A 15,630-nucleotide genomic window follows, 5' to 3' on the forward strand; every position below is an offset into this window, starting at 1 on the left:
ACAGGGCGACTCCTCAGCACTGGAATGAACTTCGGACCCTCTAGCTAAAGCATTTCACCCGATAAACGGCCTCATACTTTAGGGGGCAACTGTTATAGACATTTTTGTGCCTCGCGACATGGAGCATGAAATGTCAATAATTACAGGGATCCTCAGTCCCTAAACATGTTGTTCTTACCCCTAAAAGAACAAGGTCATCAAACAACAGCACTTCCAATCAGTTCTCCACCTGAAAACACTTCAAAACAGGCTTATTTTGGATCATGTCAGCTGCTCCACTGAGCTTCTGCGCTGGAATGCAACTGTCCCTCCTTGTACCTGCGCTGGAAGTCAAATCTAATGAAGGCTACCTGCGCTGGGCGAGATTGGCCAAGTGGCACAGTCATTCTGCAAGGTGTCAACTGCCCAGGAAGCTTCCAAACTGACACTTGGTTCATGAGATTCGCCCTGTGATGAGTAAGGGGTACTTGATCACCATGTGTAAGCAAGTATCTCCAAGTGGACTCAAGAACTGAAGATTAACTGAAGAGGGAGAGGACACAAGGCAGCTTCATGTCAGTCTCAAGCTGACTCATCCTCTCTTCTTCTATCCTATATATAGAGCTCTTCTATGAGGTCTAGGGAGGCTGGAATTTTGTGTAAAGCAAGGAGGTGCTGTTGGTTTACAGTTAGAGCTATTGGGTGATTGTTTTACTAGAGGTGAAGAGGAGAGTTCTTGCTGCTGGGGAGGTGTTGCTGGATTGGAGCCATCATTGGTTGTAACCTTCTCAGAACCCTGTTACTTCTATCAATAAAGTGTTGCATGTTCTCCTATATACTTGTATTGCATTGATGTATTGTATTTACATGTATATTTGATTCACTCTAATCCATGCATCAGTTATGATTACTTGTATCTTGTAGTTTCCTCTCTTGTTTGTGCAGGATCTGTGTGTAGCTGGACCGGCCAAGAGAGCAAGGAACTGGAAACAAGAGACAAAGAGAGAGGATAAGGATCGACTAAGCGAAAGACACCAGGTTGGTTAATCTTTTCTTCCTTCTCTCTGTACTTTCATAAAGGAAAACATCAAAGCTTTACTTTCAGTTGTTGCTAAAGACTGTCACCTTTAGAGTAGGGATAGGGTCATCCGCGTCGGATACTTTTCCCCACAACATTATAGCAAAGAAAATCATCCTTCTAAGAGTGGTCAACTAAGGAATTATGGTCAGCTCTTAATCTATTAATGAACTGGGACATAGAGGGGTGGGAGAACCATTCATTACGGGCCTCTTCATTCCAATCATGGATGGGTAGAGAAAGGGATAAAAGGGTGCCCTCATCCTCAAATTGATGTGATAAGGCATCAACACTACATTGTCATGCCCTTTCTTATAAATTATCTCTTAATCATATCCCAACATTTTTGTGAGCCATTTATTTTGTTGTGTTGACGATAGATGTTGCTCGAGGAAATATTTTAGGTTATTATGGTTAGTTCACATTTTGAAATGACACCCCAATAAGTATGGTCGCCACGTGTCTACTGCATGTAAGATGGCCATAATTTCTTTCTCAAATGTAGAATGATCCAAATGCTTTCCACTAAGTTTTTAACTCATGAAAGGCAATGGTCTACCTTCCTACATTAATACTGCATCAGTGCTTGTACCTAAAGCATCACATTCAATAAACAAAGGTTTTGTAAATTATAGTAGGGACAATACTAGAGTGGAGCACATGGCCTGTTTAAGAGCCAAAAAGGCCTGCTGAGTTGTGTCAATCCAAAGAAAATAATTTTTCTTGAGAAGATTAGTGAAATGCCTAGCAAAGTGTCCATAATTGCGGAAAAATTTGTGATAGTATCCTGTGAGACCCAATAATCCCCTCAAAATATTAAAGGTTTTTGGTTGGGGCCAGTCTTGCATTGCCTGAATCTTTTTTGGATGAACCCTCACTCCTTCACAGACCACAATGCATCCCAAATATTCTACTTCTTCCATGCCAAAGGAACACTTGGATAATTTGACAAATAGTTTATGAACTTCGAGTAGTTGCAATACCTCATCAACATGCTGAAGATGAGTGTCCCATGTTATGTTGTAGATGAGAATGACATCAAAAAAGACCATGGAATTTTTTTTTGATATACAGTTTCAAAAGGTGGTTCATGAGGCTCTGAAAATTGGATGGAGCATTACAAAGACAAAATGGAATGAGAAGGTATTCATAATGGCCTTCATGAGTTTGGAAGGTTTCCTTGGGAATATCAACTTCCTTCATTCTTATTTTTTGATAGCTTGAGCGAAGGCTCATCTTGGTAAAAAATTTGGCACCATGTACTTCATCAAGTAGATCATCAACTACTGGGATAGGAAATTTTTCCTTGATGGTGAGCTTGTTAAGGGCCCTAAAGTCTTGACACATGTGCGATTCACATACTTTCTTTACAACCACGACCACCATAGATGAATAAGGGTTGGTGTTAGGTCGAATAACACTGACTTCGAGGGGTTCCTTGATGATTTTTTGAATTTCATTATTTTGGGATAAAGGATATGTGTAGGTGCAAACTTTTGGCACTTGGGTACCTGGTAGCAAAGGGATGTTATGATCATGTTCACCCTTAGAGGGTGGGAGCTCCTTAGGTTCGTCAGAGACCCGCTGGTGGCGATCTAATACATGTTGCATATGAGTATGAAGGAGAAGTGGATTCAATGGAATGAAGGATATTAAATTGTGTTATTATCTCATGATGGCCCTTTTTTAAAATATTCTCCATTTGATGCGAGTTGATGATAGTAGGAACACCTTCCTGGAGTCCCCGCAGTGCATGAGTGTGGTTATTATTCTTAAAGCTCATACATAACTCATGGAAGTCCATTGTGATAGGGACCAGTGCGTGAAGCCATTCAACATCAAAGATAACTTCCTTTAAGTAACTCCTCATGATTCAAAATCCTAGGTTCTTGCTTATCATCAGGAGTTAAACCCAAAAGAAAGGTAGTTAATTTGTCTTCTCAAGAATTAAGTACAAAAGTTATTAATATTCTCAACAAGGGTTTAGGGTTTGTAGTTGCTCCTAGGAACATCCATGTAGAGAGTATCATTTGTGGCATAGAGGATGGGATAAATAACCTCTCTTTGGAAGATAAGGAGGCATTAAGGCAAGAATTTTCCCTCATAATGAGAAAAGCTAAAGCTCCCAAGAGTAATTTAAGTAAAGAAGAACAAGTCAATGTGGAATAATGATAAAATTGTGGTTCTTAAGGCAGATAAGGGAGGGGCAGCCATGGTTCTGGATAAAGAAGACTATATTTGTAAAATGAATGAACACCTTAGTTGTGGCAGTTATAAGAAGCTTAGCGCTAATCCCATTCCCAAGATCATGAGAGAAGTCAAGAAGGCAATTTCAGATTCCAGCCTTGATGAAAAATTAAAGAAAATATTAACTCCTTCTTGTGAAATTATCCCAAGAATTTATGGGTTTCCAAAGATCCACAAGGAAGGGGTTCCTCTTAGACCAATAGTTAATACCATTGGTTCCCCAACCTATGAATTGGCTAAGTATGTTGCCAAGATCCTAAAGCCTCTTGTTGGAAATACTGATTCTTTTATTAAGGACTCCCATGATTTTGTGAATCTTATAAAAAATGAGAGGGTGGATCAGGATGACATCCTGGTAAGTTTTGACATGGTATCCTTATTCACCAATATCCCCTAGATGAGGCTATTAGGGTTATAAAGGAAGTTATCGATCCAAAAGCTGCAAGACATGCTGAGATTTGCTTGCGATCAATTGTTTTCACTTTTCAAGGAAGATATTACGAGTAGACATCTGTGGTGGAAATGGGATCACCCCTCTCACCAATTGTGGCCAACTTATGCATGGATTAATTTGAAAATAAATCTTTTGAATCATACCCTTTGAGGCCGACTTGGTGGAAGAGATTCATTGATCATGTTAGACTCAGTCTTGTCAATCCTCTATCAGAGTCAAATTCACCAAAGTTCATTTCTCGTCATTTGCAGTCATCAAATATAGTTTGGTCAAAAAGGGTCATTTTAATCCTTGAGTCGAGGATTTTGTCTCCAGAAGTGTTCACTAACGCCTGTAGGCCAAAGAGATCTTCAATAAGGTTTCACTTCAAGATCCACATTATTAATAATGTTGAAGGACAGTTCTTCTTCAAAACTCTATTTTAAAGAAGAAATTATTAAGTTCGTTCAACACATGGTTGATAAGGTTTTACAGCTCTTCAGGCAGCCGTGCCCATCTTGCTAGGTTCAGAAGCCCCTATCCTTGCAAAAGCACAAACAGACAGAACATCATCAGCACAAAGAGACAAAGCAATATCTACAGGGGTTGGAGCGGGAATTTTCAAAGCTAATCTAGTTATATCTCATATCAACAAGTGTATGACTAAAAGCCCCTAGACAACATTAAGTACGATAAAATTCATTTACTCAATACAGTACCAGTTTTCCTTTATTGAAGATGGACCTACAGACAAAGTAAATGAAATACTATTGGAAATGAAGGGAACTTTTGGACCACATGATTGTAGGCTGCTATGTATTAATTCTTCATAATCAAATGAAGAGATCTTACCAGAAGATATCTAGACTCCTTTTGTTTCATAATCTTTGATAATTCATCATCTGACCATGTTCTAGGCCATTGTTTCAACATAACTGACTTGGAACAGATTAATGAATTCATGCAAGAATTTTCTGTAAAGAATATTATCCCATGCATGGAGCAGAAAATACGCTTCTTGAATCAATAGGTTTCAACAACAAGGAAGGGGTTGAAAAATCAGTTTAAAAACCTTTGGTGGCATAAGGGGAAGGATGATATTGCTGATGTTTCTAATGGTTCCATCTACACATTTAGTTCGATAGAGTCTCAGATCAGAATTTTGGGAGACTATGCCTTTATGTTGCGTGATTATGAACTTGCTCTTTCAAATTATCGATTGTTATCCAGTGACTACAAGATTGACAAGGCTTGGAAGTGTTATGCTGGTGTTCAGGAAATGATTGGACTTTCACTATTCATGCTGGATCAATCAAGAAAGGAAGCAGAGTATCCCATGGAAATGGATTTTACAACTTATCATAAAATAGGTGCCTCAGGTCAGAGATATGCCACAAGATGTGCACTTTGGTGGTCGGAATTGCACAAAGCTAGGGGGCAATTCAAGGAGGTTGCAATGTCTACTTCCGTATCTTTAGTGAGGAACCAATCTTACATGCAGGTATATTGTTGGAGCAGGAAGCCTATTATTATCTGCGTGGAAATCCACCCATGCTCAGGAAATTTGGATTCCATCTTGTCCTTCCAGGAAATCGCTACACTATAAGTGGACAGCGGAAACATGCCATTAGAGCATATATGTGTGTTCTTCCTATATTTGAAGGCAATGGATGGAATTATATCAGAAACCATGTCCACTTTGATCTTGGAAGATGGTATGCTGTTATCGGGAAGTCAGAACTGGCCATTCAACATTTATTGAGATTACTTGCATGTAGTCATCAATCAGTTGTAACTCAGGAAATGTTTCTGGGAGATTTCCTGCGTTTTTTTGAGAATGTTGGTAAAAAAGATGAAATGTTCAAACTGAAGTTTCCTGCCATTAATATGACATCACTGAGAATTCATTTTGAGGATCACCGCATATATGCCTCTGCTAGAGCTATTCTTTTACCAGAAAAGACATGGCAATATTTGGAGGAAGGATTAGTTCCATTGACATCCTCGACATCAAGTAACTGGTTAGATTCTGCAGCAAGGTATTCTTCCAAATCTTTGAAAGGAAAAGATAGCAATATTTGTATTTCTGGAGAGGCTATAAATGTGGAGCTCGAGTTTAAGAATCCTCCTCATATCCCTATTGATATATTTGCAGTTTCCCTCATATGTGATTTCATTCCTGAAATGATGTTGAAGAACGTTGGTGTTGGTCATCATGGAGAAAAAGAAATTGGATCTGAGATTTCACTATCTAATCATAGCATCGATGAAGAGGGGAACATATATGATCGTGGTGCTTCTTCATCGATTTTATCTGAGGAGGCTTTTAGTCCGAAAGGAGGTCAAAGTATGATGGTACATTTGAAAGTGACTCCTAAAATGGATGGTTTCCAGCATACGTTGACAGTTGATTTGTATACTTCGAGTTCGTTCAATACAAATTCAGTCAGGGAAAGGTACGGTGCTCAAAATTATGCTTCCAGAAGACATTATACTATTGCAATTTAAAGCTTTCCATTCCTGGCATACCGAGATCTTTGTGCATATTAAGGTTGATATTCTTCTAAATCCACAGCTGGAGATTGTTAGTGTTCCGGATCAAACTTTTAATGATGGAGCAATCTATCATGCTTACGATGAGAGCACAGCAAGTCAATCACAAATAAGTAATCAAACTATGGTGAATGAAATTAGATTGTACATTGAGACTTTTATGAGTGAGATGACGAAATGGGAGAATGATTTGAAGCAACTTGGGACCAAAGTTAAAAAGCGTGAGGATGAATTGAGGAAATTAGAAACCAATTTAATTGAATTGAATAGTTCTCTGAGTGACTTGAAGGCAGCGTAGCGCATATAACAAGAGGCACGGCACACTGGGAGCCGGGCCACAGTGCAAAAATACCACTGGCGCGGCGCACTCAGAGCGCGCGGTGCACTGGGTAGAGTGCACGGCGCACTCAGAGCGCGTGGTGCACTGGGCAGAGCGCGCAACGCATATACAGTCCAAAGGGTTGAATTTGCTTGAAATTTCTCCAGCTCATACCATGCGTGGATTTTCCAGCTCTAGGGCATTCTCAAACAACCCCAAGCAGATGCCAGCACTGTGACAATCAAGTGGATGGGAGCCATGATCTGGAATCTGACTAGGTCCAGGAAAGAGAGAAAGGAGAACCAGAAACATGATGCAAAAGTTTCTTACATGCACTCGGACAAGCTATCTGAGCGTGAAAAGAAAAAACTTATTGAAAATCTTGTAAAAGTTAAGAAGGATGGGACTGTTGAGGTTGATGTTACACGCAGCACTCCAGTGGCATCAGAATTGCTAGCACTAGATATGCCTGATACAAGATAGTATATCCTATCAAACGAAGAAGAGGAACAGAGTAAAGCAATCCCAAAGCTGAATATTGTGATGCTTATTGTGGGAAAAAGGGGAGATGTTCAATCTTTTGTTGCTCATAGCATTATCCAGGTGAAGTATAGTTGGACGCAAACAGAAGGCACTGATGTAATATTTCACATGATCGATAATTTTCATTTGTAAAGAGCATGCTTATTATTGAAAGACAATGCCAAATGAAGATCTATGGATCATGAACAACATGCTCTGTGAAGAAACGACCTTCTTCCCCAAGATATCTGTTGCCATTTTCAAAGAGCTACAGCGCAAATTTGCAATACCTTCTCATTCATACAGCCATAGAGGCTGACAGGTCATGCCTAATGGATTATATCAACAGACTGGACAAATTTGATGGCCCTGAAATTTGAGCAATGCTGGATGATTGTGAAGCCGTACCTGAAGACTATAGCTGACATTGCAGTTGATATTTCTTTTACATTCCAGCTTCATCGTAGTTTCCCTCATGGAATTTTGCTTTCGATGGAGGGATTCACCTTGCCGTCCTCTCAACCTACATGTATTTTGAAGGACAAAGATATTGTTAGCTGATTAAGAAGAGTGATGCATATGAGAAAGATATCTTAATTAATGAGGGGCTTGAGAGTATAAAAGGGTCTGAAACAGTTGGAGAGAAACTACCTGGATTTGGTGGTGTGAAGCTTCTTGCGATAGATGAGTTTGAGAAAGAAGTTGGAGGCTATCAAAGTGAGCTTGAAGATTATGGAACCAACTCTGTAGATGGTGGTGGAAACCGAGCAGAAAAAGTTTCAATTTCAAAGGAGTTTTCAAAGAGGAAAAGGAAGCGATCAGAACAAGTTCAATCCTAAAAGGGAAAGGAAAAGGGAATAATCTTCATGAACCCTACCCACAGCTACACTGACACCCATCAGGACTAGAACCAGAACAAGAAGGAGAGAAAATTGAGGAAGCTCTGTTATGACTAGAGGAGAAGTTCAACTTCAATCACACCTGCGTGTTGTATTCATATTGCTGCAGAATTGGTTGTGGTCACTGCCATGCCATCATCACCATCAGTTCAAGAGGCATCCCTTCTTCTATTTAAACGAGGAAACAAGGAGGAACAACTTAATATAAATATAATAGACACTGTACACAAAAATTTTGAATTGGTCACTCTTGAAAAAGAAATTCGCGAGGAAGAGCGGAAACGAAAAAAACAAAATCAGTCAAGCAAACAGGGGGAAAATGCCTTGGAATAAGGGAAGGAAGCATAGCCCAGAAACAATTTTAATTAAAGTAAATAAAAGATGTAGACACTCTAGTTACATTTGTAGGCGTTTTGAATACAAAATCAACAGAACATGCAAAATGTCCCTTTTCTGCCTTGGAACACTACTAGGAGAGATTTCATAGTGTATGAGACTTCAAATAGCCTTCTAGAATAACCCCCAATTTGAGAACACAAATAAATAGAAGTGGGAAAGAATTTCACGTTTGAACTTGAAACCATTGTAGATGGATCCATAATGACAGAGAACCGTGCGTTAAATAGTTGTCCGCTTCTTCAGTGCCCTCACTAGACCTTGTCATCGAGTTCTGGTCCATCTTCACATTCTTTGAGGTATTCAGTATTATATTCCAAATCCACTTGAGGTCTGTTTCTATATTCTCAATTCTTTCCTTGAGACCGTGGATTATTACAAAACCGTAGATGTACATGCGGAATGTCGGCATTCGTATGGCAATCAAATTCATGTCGCCAATGGATTTTCTAGCAAATTCTTCATTCAAAAGGCACGTTTAGTTTTCATTCAAATGACAAATGTCGAGCGCACTGAAGATAAGAAATAGAAGATCGCAGTGGATTGTCCAAGCACCATGCCAGATGTTACTTTCTTTCAACAAATAGACATATAAGCATCCCTCTCGTTGTTATATATGCTCTTACATTTTGCATAGCAGGCTATATTATTGTTGGAAATGGCGGTTCCCTTTATTCAAAGCTGAATTTTAGTTTAAAGGCTATTTTTATTAAAAAAATAGTTTTATTCAAAAGACCCAGGTAAACGAAAAGTGAACAGTCACAGATTGAATGCCTACATTTCAAACAAAAACACTTGTCATAGCAGAGAAAAAGGAACCAATGGTCTATTTTTTAACTGCAATTACAAATCAAAGGGATTTACATCTACAGATGCCACCTCTCCATTGGTCATCAGAGATTTTCAAAGGAATAATGTAATGCTGCTCTGTCCCCAGCACAGATGGACAACTCTTTTCCTATCTTCTTTGATTGGTTTTCCAGCTCCCTACTCCCAATCGATCTGTTTTCTCATTCTTGAGTCTATTTATTGTATGAAAATTATGTGTAAATGGTTCTGAGTTCTGGCAAACAGTGGGAGAGCTGTGAAGGAAAACTTCACTGTAAAGTTTTTTGACACGGATTCTGACTCCTAAGATCCTTGCGGTATGAGTTTTGGCAATGTGTTTTTCTCTCTGTTTCATATGTATCATGTGTTTTTTTGCAGTCCATTCATGATTGTTTCCAGCTGAATACTTTCAAGTGAGAAAGGTAGAATTCAACCATTGCTCTGCCTTGAGGAAGTGTTCAGTCTTTATGTGTTTTCTTCTAGTTGGAAAGGATTCATACATTTAATGCCCTTTTCAGCTTTCTTAAACAATCTTTTCACCCCCATTTAATTTCAATTCGATTTCTAAAATCTCATGCTTATCTCGCATTATGGAATATCCTATGCCTTTGGTTAAATCTCTTCTCATGATGTCCTTGTCCCATACAGCCCAGCAACTTAGTCATTAAAATCAAATATCCCTCATTCAAATTCATTTACTAGCCTAAAATCAGTTCCCATTTTAAGTCATCTCGCACCCTATTGCTCAAATTATTGAGATTGACTAGAGAGAGCCCTCTCCTGTCCTCGTAGGGCTAGCTACGAGGCTGAGCTTGGTTTGATGTTGCCTCGAGGTTTTCCTTTCTCAGCCTGAGGCAGATTCGAGCGCTAACAGATCAGACCAACATCAATTGGACTCGTGGTAGGACAAAACTTGATAAGTTTTATAAGCACCTTAACTCTATCTCTCTCGAGTTAGTTAATTAATTAATTAAAGAATTAATTAATTAACTCGTGGTGATTGATTTTGAGATTTAATGTTACTGATGGGTCCAATATGAAAATTTGATGAAACGTGGCCTACATATTGTGTTGTTATGTACGAGGAGTATCCAGTCTAAAAATTTATGAAACATGGTCCCTGGAGAAAGAGTGAAGGTAGTAGCCTTCTATAGGCCAGTGCTTACATACTGGTAAACATATCAGCCAGTACACGAGCTAGGGGTTGGAGCTCCCTTTACTTTCTCTTGATTGATCACATTGCATAATGAGCTACAAATATGTCTTTCAACATGTTTCCCTCCTTCAACTCCTTCTTCATCATCATATCATGGTATGATAGGGTACCTTCATCTACAATTCACTCATGATGAGACGACATCGGTTTGATAAGTCCCTAGTGTAAGATGGTGCATGTTGATCCACTGATTGAGCTGAAACCAGGTAGCAGGCTGAGGGAGAGGCTCAGTGACTGCACAATTACACAACTCAGTTAGTCAGGGGTGAAGCTTGAGCCTTGATACTGTGCAATGCGCATTTCAGGCTGGACTTAGGAAGAAAACTGTGTAATTTTGGAGTTTAGTGAGCTAGGCTAAGGGGTTAAGTAATTATTTAGCTTATTGCGCAGTTCTGGAAGGCAAAGGAGGTTGGGTGATTATAAAATTGTGCAAATCAAGAGCTTAAGGGCTGAGCTTGATGTTAGAGATTGCAGAATGTGTAGTTGAGGCCATGCTAGAGGGTTGAATTGTGCAACTTTGGAGGTCCGGGTTCAGGATTGAGCATTGAAACTGTGCATTGCATTGTCTTGGGAGGCAGAAACTACACATTGCATTGTGTCAAGAGGTAGGGTCATATCTAGAGGGTTGAGATTGTGCAATACATAATTCAGGAGGGTCAGATGAGGCTAGGTTTCTTGGTCGGAGAGATTTTAGAAATTGACTAAGTGCAGGATCGACGAGGCTGATGTGAATAGTGATAAGACTTGATGTGATCATACACTTAGAATACTTGATGACACAAAAACATAGATCATCGAGGAAACATGAATAACATACTTACCTTAGTGCGACAACTTCGCAAAAACTTACGACAAGTGCAACATTTTTATGATAGATTTTTCGGCGAAAATCACATGAGAAACCATTTGTCGATGCGTTTTGAACCAACCAGTGTGGTTCATCGTCAGGACAAGTTGAAGAACAGATCCAGCTTAGCCTGTTTAAACAGCTAGAGTAGATACACTTTGCAATTATTGTAACAACACTTGTGTGAATACACTTACAACATTGGGAATGAGGGTGATAGATGTTTACATGGTAGGATCAACTCATTTTCACAAAGATAACCCCTTGAAAACACCAAAACAAGCATATATACATCGTGTGATGCTTAACATGTGAAAATACAATATTTTTCTTTTCTCATAAAAGGGACCAAAACACTTAGAAGAAACACATGAAATGGATTTCAATGATTGACAATATACAAGACCAAGGCAGGCTCCAAAATTTGGTGCAGGCCAAAATTTTGGAGGGTGTTGTAGCAGCAACAACACTTAATGACATACTGGTAAAATTCTAGCTTCTCTGCCTTGGTTGACTCTTCTGTGTAGGGTCTTAGTTCTTCAAGGAGTATTGATTCATCGTGTAGATCACTCTGGCCTCCACACTTATGGTGTGAATATACATGACCCCCTTTGTACCTTCTCGGTTGAACAAAACATAAGATTCAACAATATCGCAATGTTTCGAATTGGAAAGGGTAGTGAATTTTGCGAGTTGTATATTTTCAAAGTATAATTTTTAATCTCTAGTGTTGCTCTGCTACCAGCAGGCCTGGACAGTACCCTGACAAAGTCACTATAGGAACAAAAATATTACTCCACTCCTAGCGAGCCTAGACAGTACCCCGACGGAGTTTGTTGCCTCACCTCTCTGCATAGGAATCCTTTCTCTTCTTTCACCTTTATTTATATATTTAAACACGATTGTGCATTAGCACTTATTCATTTTATGGTCGAAATAAGTATCCCGACTTATTGAGAGTAAGAGAGGTTGTTCCTTTAGAGAAGCATATAGAGGCCTCTACTTTAGGCTTTCTCATTTAGATTTTCCCCTTTCCCTCTTCTACTAATTGGATAAGAGTGAAAATACTGAAATAAAAAGAACCAAGTATGGGTATTAGGTTTCCTAAATAGACACAAATATCATGGTTTGACCAAAAATCTCATTACGATGGATCATATTTTTTGTCGGAACTTAATTGACCAAAATATGTAACCAACACAAAGAAGGAGGACCGAAGGTTAGCCAAATATTTTAGTATCACAAGAATCTTTTCAATTTTTCCACCTTTCCTTTTGAGCCAATAGGGCATCTTCATGCAAGGTCTTACAAAACAAAATAAAAGAGAACACACAACAAGGAAACAAAACCAAAATACAAAATGGAAGGATGCTAACAAGAACATGATGTGAAATCGAAATGAGAAAACACAAGACAAACTACAGAAAATGAATGTAGGATGAATGTGCAAGTAAACTAATATGCAACTAGACCTACTCCTAACCTAATCATCTAGAAGTTCGAGATCACGTATAATGAAATTTCCAATGAAGCCACCGTACCTACCTCTAACCTACATTCACAAAGATATAAGAAATTAAAACTGATATAAACCATTGTGTAATAGAACATATAAGAAATTGAATAACTTTCAAAACAATTTGAAGGTATTTCATGCCAGCAAAAAGATAGGCCATAGCCACTACTTCTAACCAGTTCACATTCTTACCTTTTTTATGAAAACCATCATTCAACAAACCTCGGAAGCTTCTTGCGAATGTGTCTTCAACTACACCAAACTCCTTAGCGAGAACGCAGAAAGATCGAAGCTTGGAATTTGCAATAGAGCCTGCCAAGTAAGATTTCTCTAACCATTCAGCGATTGGGTTGTAAAATTCATGACAATCCTCTTGAAAACCCTGAAATATTTGAAAAGATGAATTTTAAATTAGAGGCACAGGATTACGATGAGAATCTTGCAAGGGAAAATAGATATGATCATATTTAGCATGCATGTCAAGATAGTGAGCATTTGACATAACCATCAACGAGTGCGAAAGTGCCTCAACTACTTGACAAGTACCCGGATAGTGATATGTTAAACCATAAAGATCAAAAGGTGTAAAACAACTGTCATTGGATGTGCTGATGGGAAATAGTAAGTTGAACGATAATCATTAGAGACAGAATCATGATCAGATGGGCTGATTAAAGCATGAGATTCCAAGTTTGTAATTACAAAAGATAAATCAACTTGAATAGTTTCGTAAATGCTCTGCATAATAGAATCATCTTCCTTGCATGATGAGTGTAACAAACCATTTTCTTGTAACTAGTTACACACTACACTAGCATTGTAATAATCAAAAGAAGTAAAAAGGAATGCTATTACAGGAAACACATGAATCCAGTCAGGGTAAAATGAATGAAGAAGAATTTGATTCGTCAAATCATACATGCATTCACTAACACTCAAGAGGATTTCAGTTTTGATAAAAAAAAAAATATTAGCATCATAATATTCACAAGAAGGATTAGGAGTTTATTGTTTTCAAAGGAATCTTAGAATAATAAACTTTATAGTTCCATGCTTTTGTGAGAGACACTCTCTCCAAGCCTGGATTAAGAGAAAGATTTTTGCATGCAGATGAATCACCTGAAATAGGAACTTGAATCCGATTAGAAACCAAATCTTGAAAGTTTAAAAGATTATATCCGCAATGCCAAACATATTTCAAGAAGGAATTTACATCGAGCGAAACTATGCAGAAAGAATAATTTTGTGAGGAAAATAAGACTTGAGTTAGTTCATGGATCTTAATAGATTTGCAAGGTCCTAAAATAACCATCAACAAAAGTTGAAGTGCCTTGACTCCCTAAAAATTCCTGAAAATTTCAAGGATTATAAAATCACATTTTGAAGATTGAACCAGATCGTGTATGGTGTGAGGACAACTTCTTTCATTTATTTTAATGAGATCACTATCAACTGGATGGAAGCCATCTTTGTCACTAATTTGATTGGATTTTGCAACTTTGACAACTGTATTACTCAAGTCAAAAGATTCTTCTAATTGCAAGTCTACAGATGTATGAAACAGAGAAATTTCATGAGAAATCTTATTTGAATTGTTGTCTTCATGCAAAACAAGAGATGATACATGATGGAAAGGGTACTCAATAATCTGATTGTTTTCTCTTTCATCATGAACAATTTCACTACTTTGTGTCAATTTAGAAGTGACCTCATTCGATGAAGAACTTGAAGAGCTTGGATTATCTTCATCACATGTAGATGCATCAAAAACAGGTGATCACAATGAAAAATCAAGCTGGTAGTCCCGGTTTTTGGATCCAAGGGAAAATCTCTGTGTATATGTGCTTTATGTGTTATGCTCTCGCATTGTTTATTTTCTGTGTTTTATAATTCGTATGCAGGTAATTTGTGTACGGGGTTAAAATCTACAGAATTAAATTTTCTTTATGTTATTTTTACCAAAGATCTCTCAACATTCATAATATGGATCACAAAAGTCTAATTTCAGAAGAAGAAAAAAAAACATTTTCTTCAATTGGATTAAATCACAGATCTGATTCTGTAAAATCAAAATCTTCTAGAGGAACTGAAAAATCATTTGGTGTACTTAGACATTTATCATTGCATACATTAGAAGAATCACCATCATCATAATGATTGTTTCCCAAGACTATGGATTTGAACAAATTGATTTCATTTGATTCACTACCAAGATTAGAAGATTGAAAATCATCCAAGAATGTAAGAGCATCATCTTGACATGGAGGATTTTGAAAAAGAGAAGAAATAATGAAAGAATATTCACCTTCCTGCTCCTCTACCTGTGTAATGTGACTACCTTGAACCTGATCGCAATTTGGACCAACAACTTGAAAATTAGGAGAGTGTGAAAAACTAGTTGGTGGAGTAGATTGATCAAGTGAATCATGGTACAAAGAGTCATGGAATGTAGATGATAGAGGATGATGGAAAACCAAATCAGATTCAAGACTAGAGTTATGAATGTTGATACCATCTTGAGGAATGGAAAAATTGGCTTTCACCATAGGCTTTATGATCCATTCCGAGATTTCCTCTATTGGATTTGAATCATGAAAAGAAGAGGAGGATAAGAAGATGTATTTTGAATTTGATGTGCATATCTCCCAACTTTACTATCATAACACAAAGGCACCCTCATCAGAACTAGAAAAGGAGGGGAACAAGGAACAAAATGAGTGGTCAATTCCTCCTTCGAAATTAAGGGTATATTTTGATTTACAAGAGATGGGGAAGAAGAGACATCAGATGGTTTGGA

The 15,630-nt window shown here is 38.1% G+C and overlaps 1 pseudogene; it reads left to right on the forward strand.

The window, feature by feature from the left end:
* The window catches only part of LOC149200801 (uncharacterized), a 71,800-nt pseudogene extending 65,212 nt beyond the window's left edge, over positions 1-6,588 (forward strand).
* Positions 6,589-15,630: the final 9,042 nt, after the last annotated feature.

Source organism: Pinus tabuliformis, chromosome 2_1 (genome assembly GCF_031772625.1).
Source record: "Pinus tabuliformis cultivar Carrire ecotype Pingquan chromosome 2_1, CPIR1, whole genome shotgun sequence".
In the NCBI taxonomy this organism is placed as follows: domain Eukaryota; kingdom Viridiplantae; phylum Streptophyta; class Pinopsida; order Pinales; family Pinaceae; genus Pinus; species Pinus tabuliformis.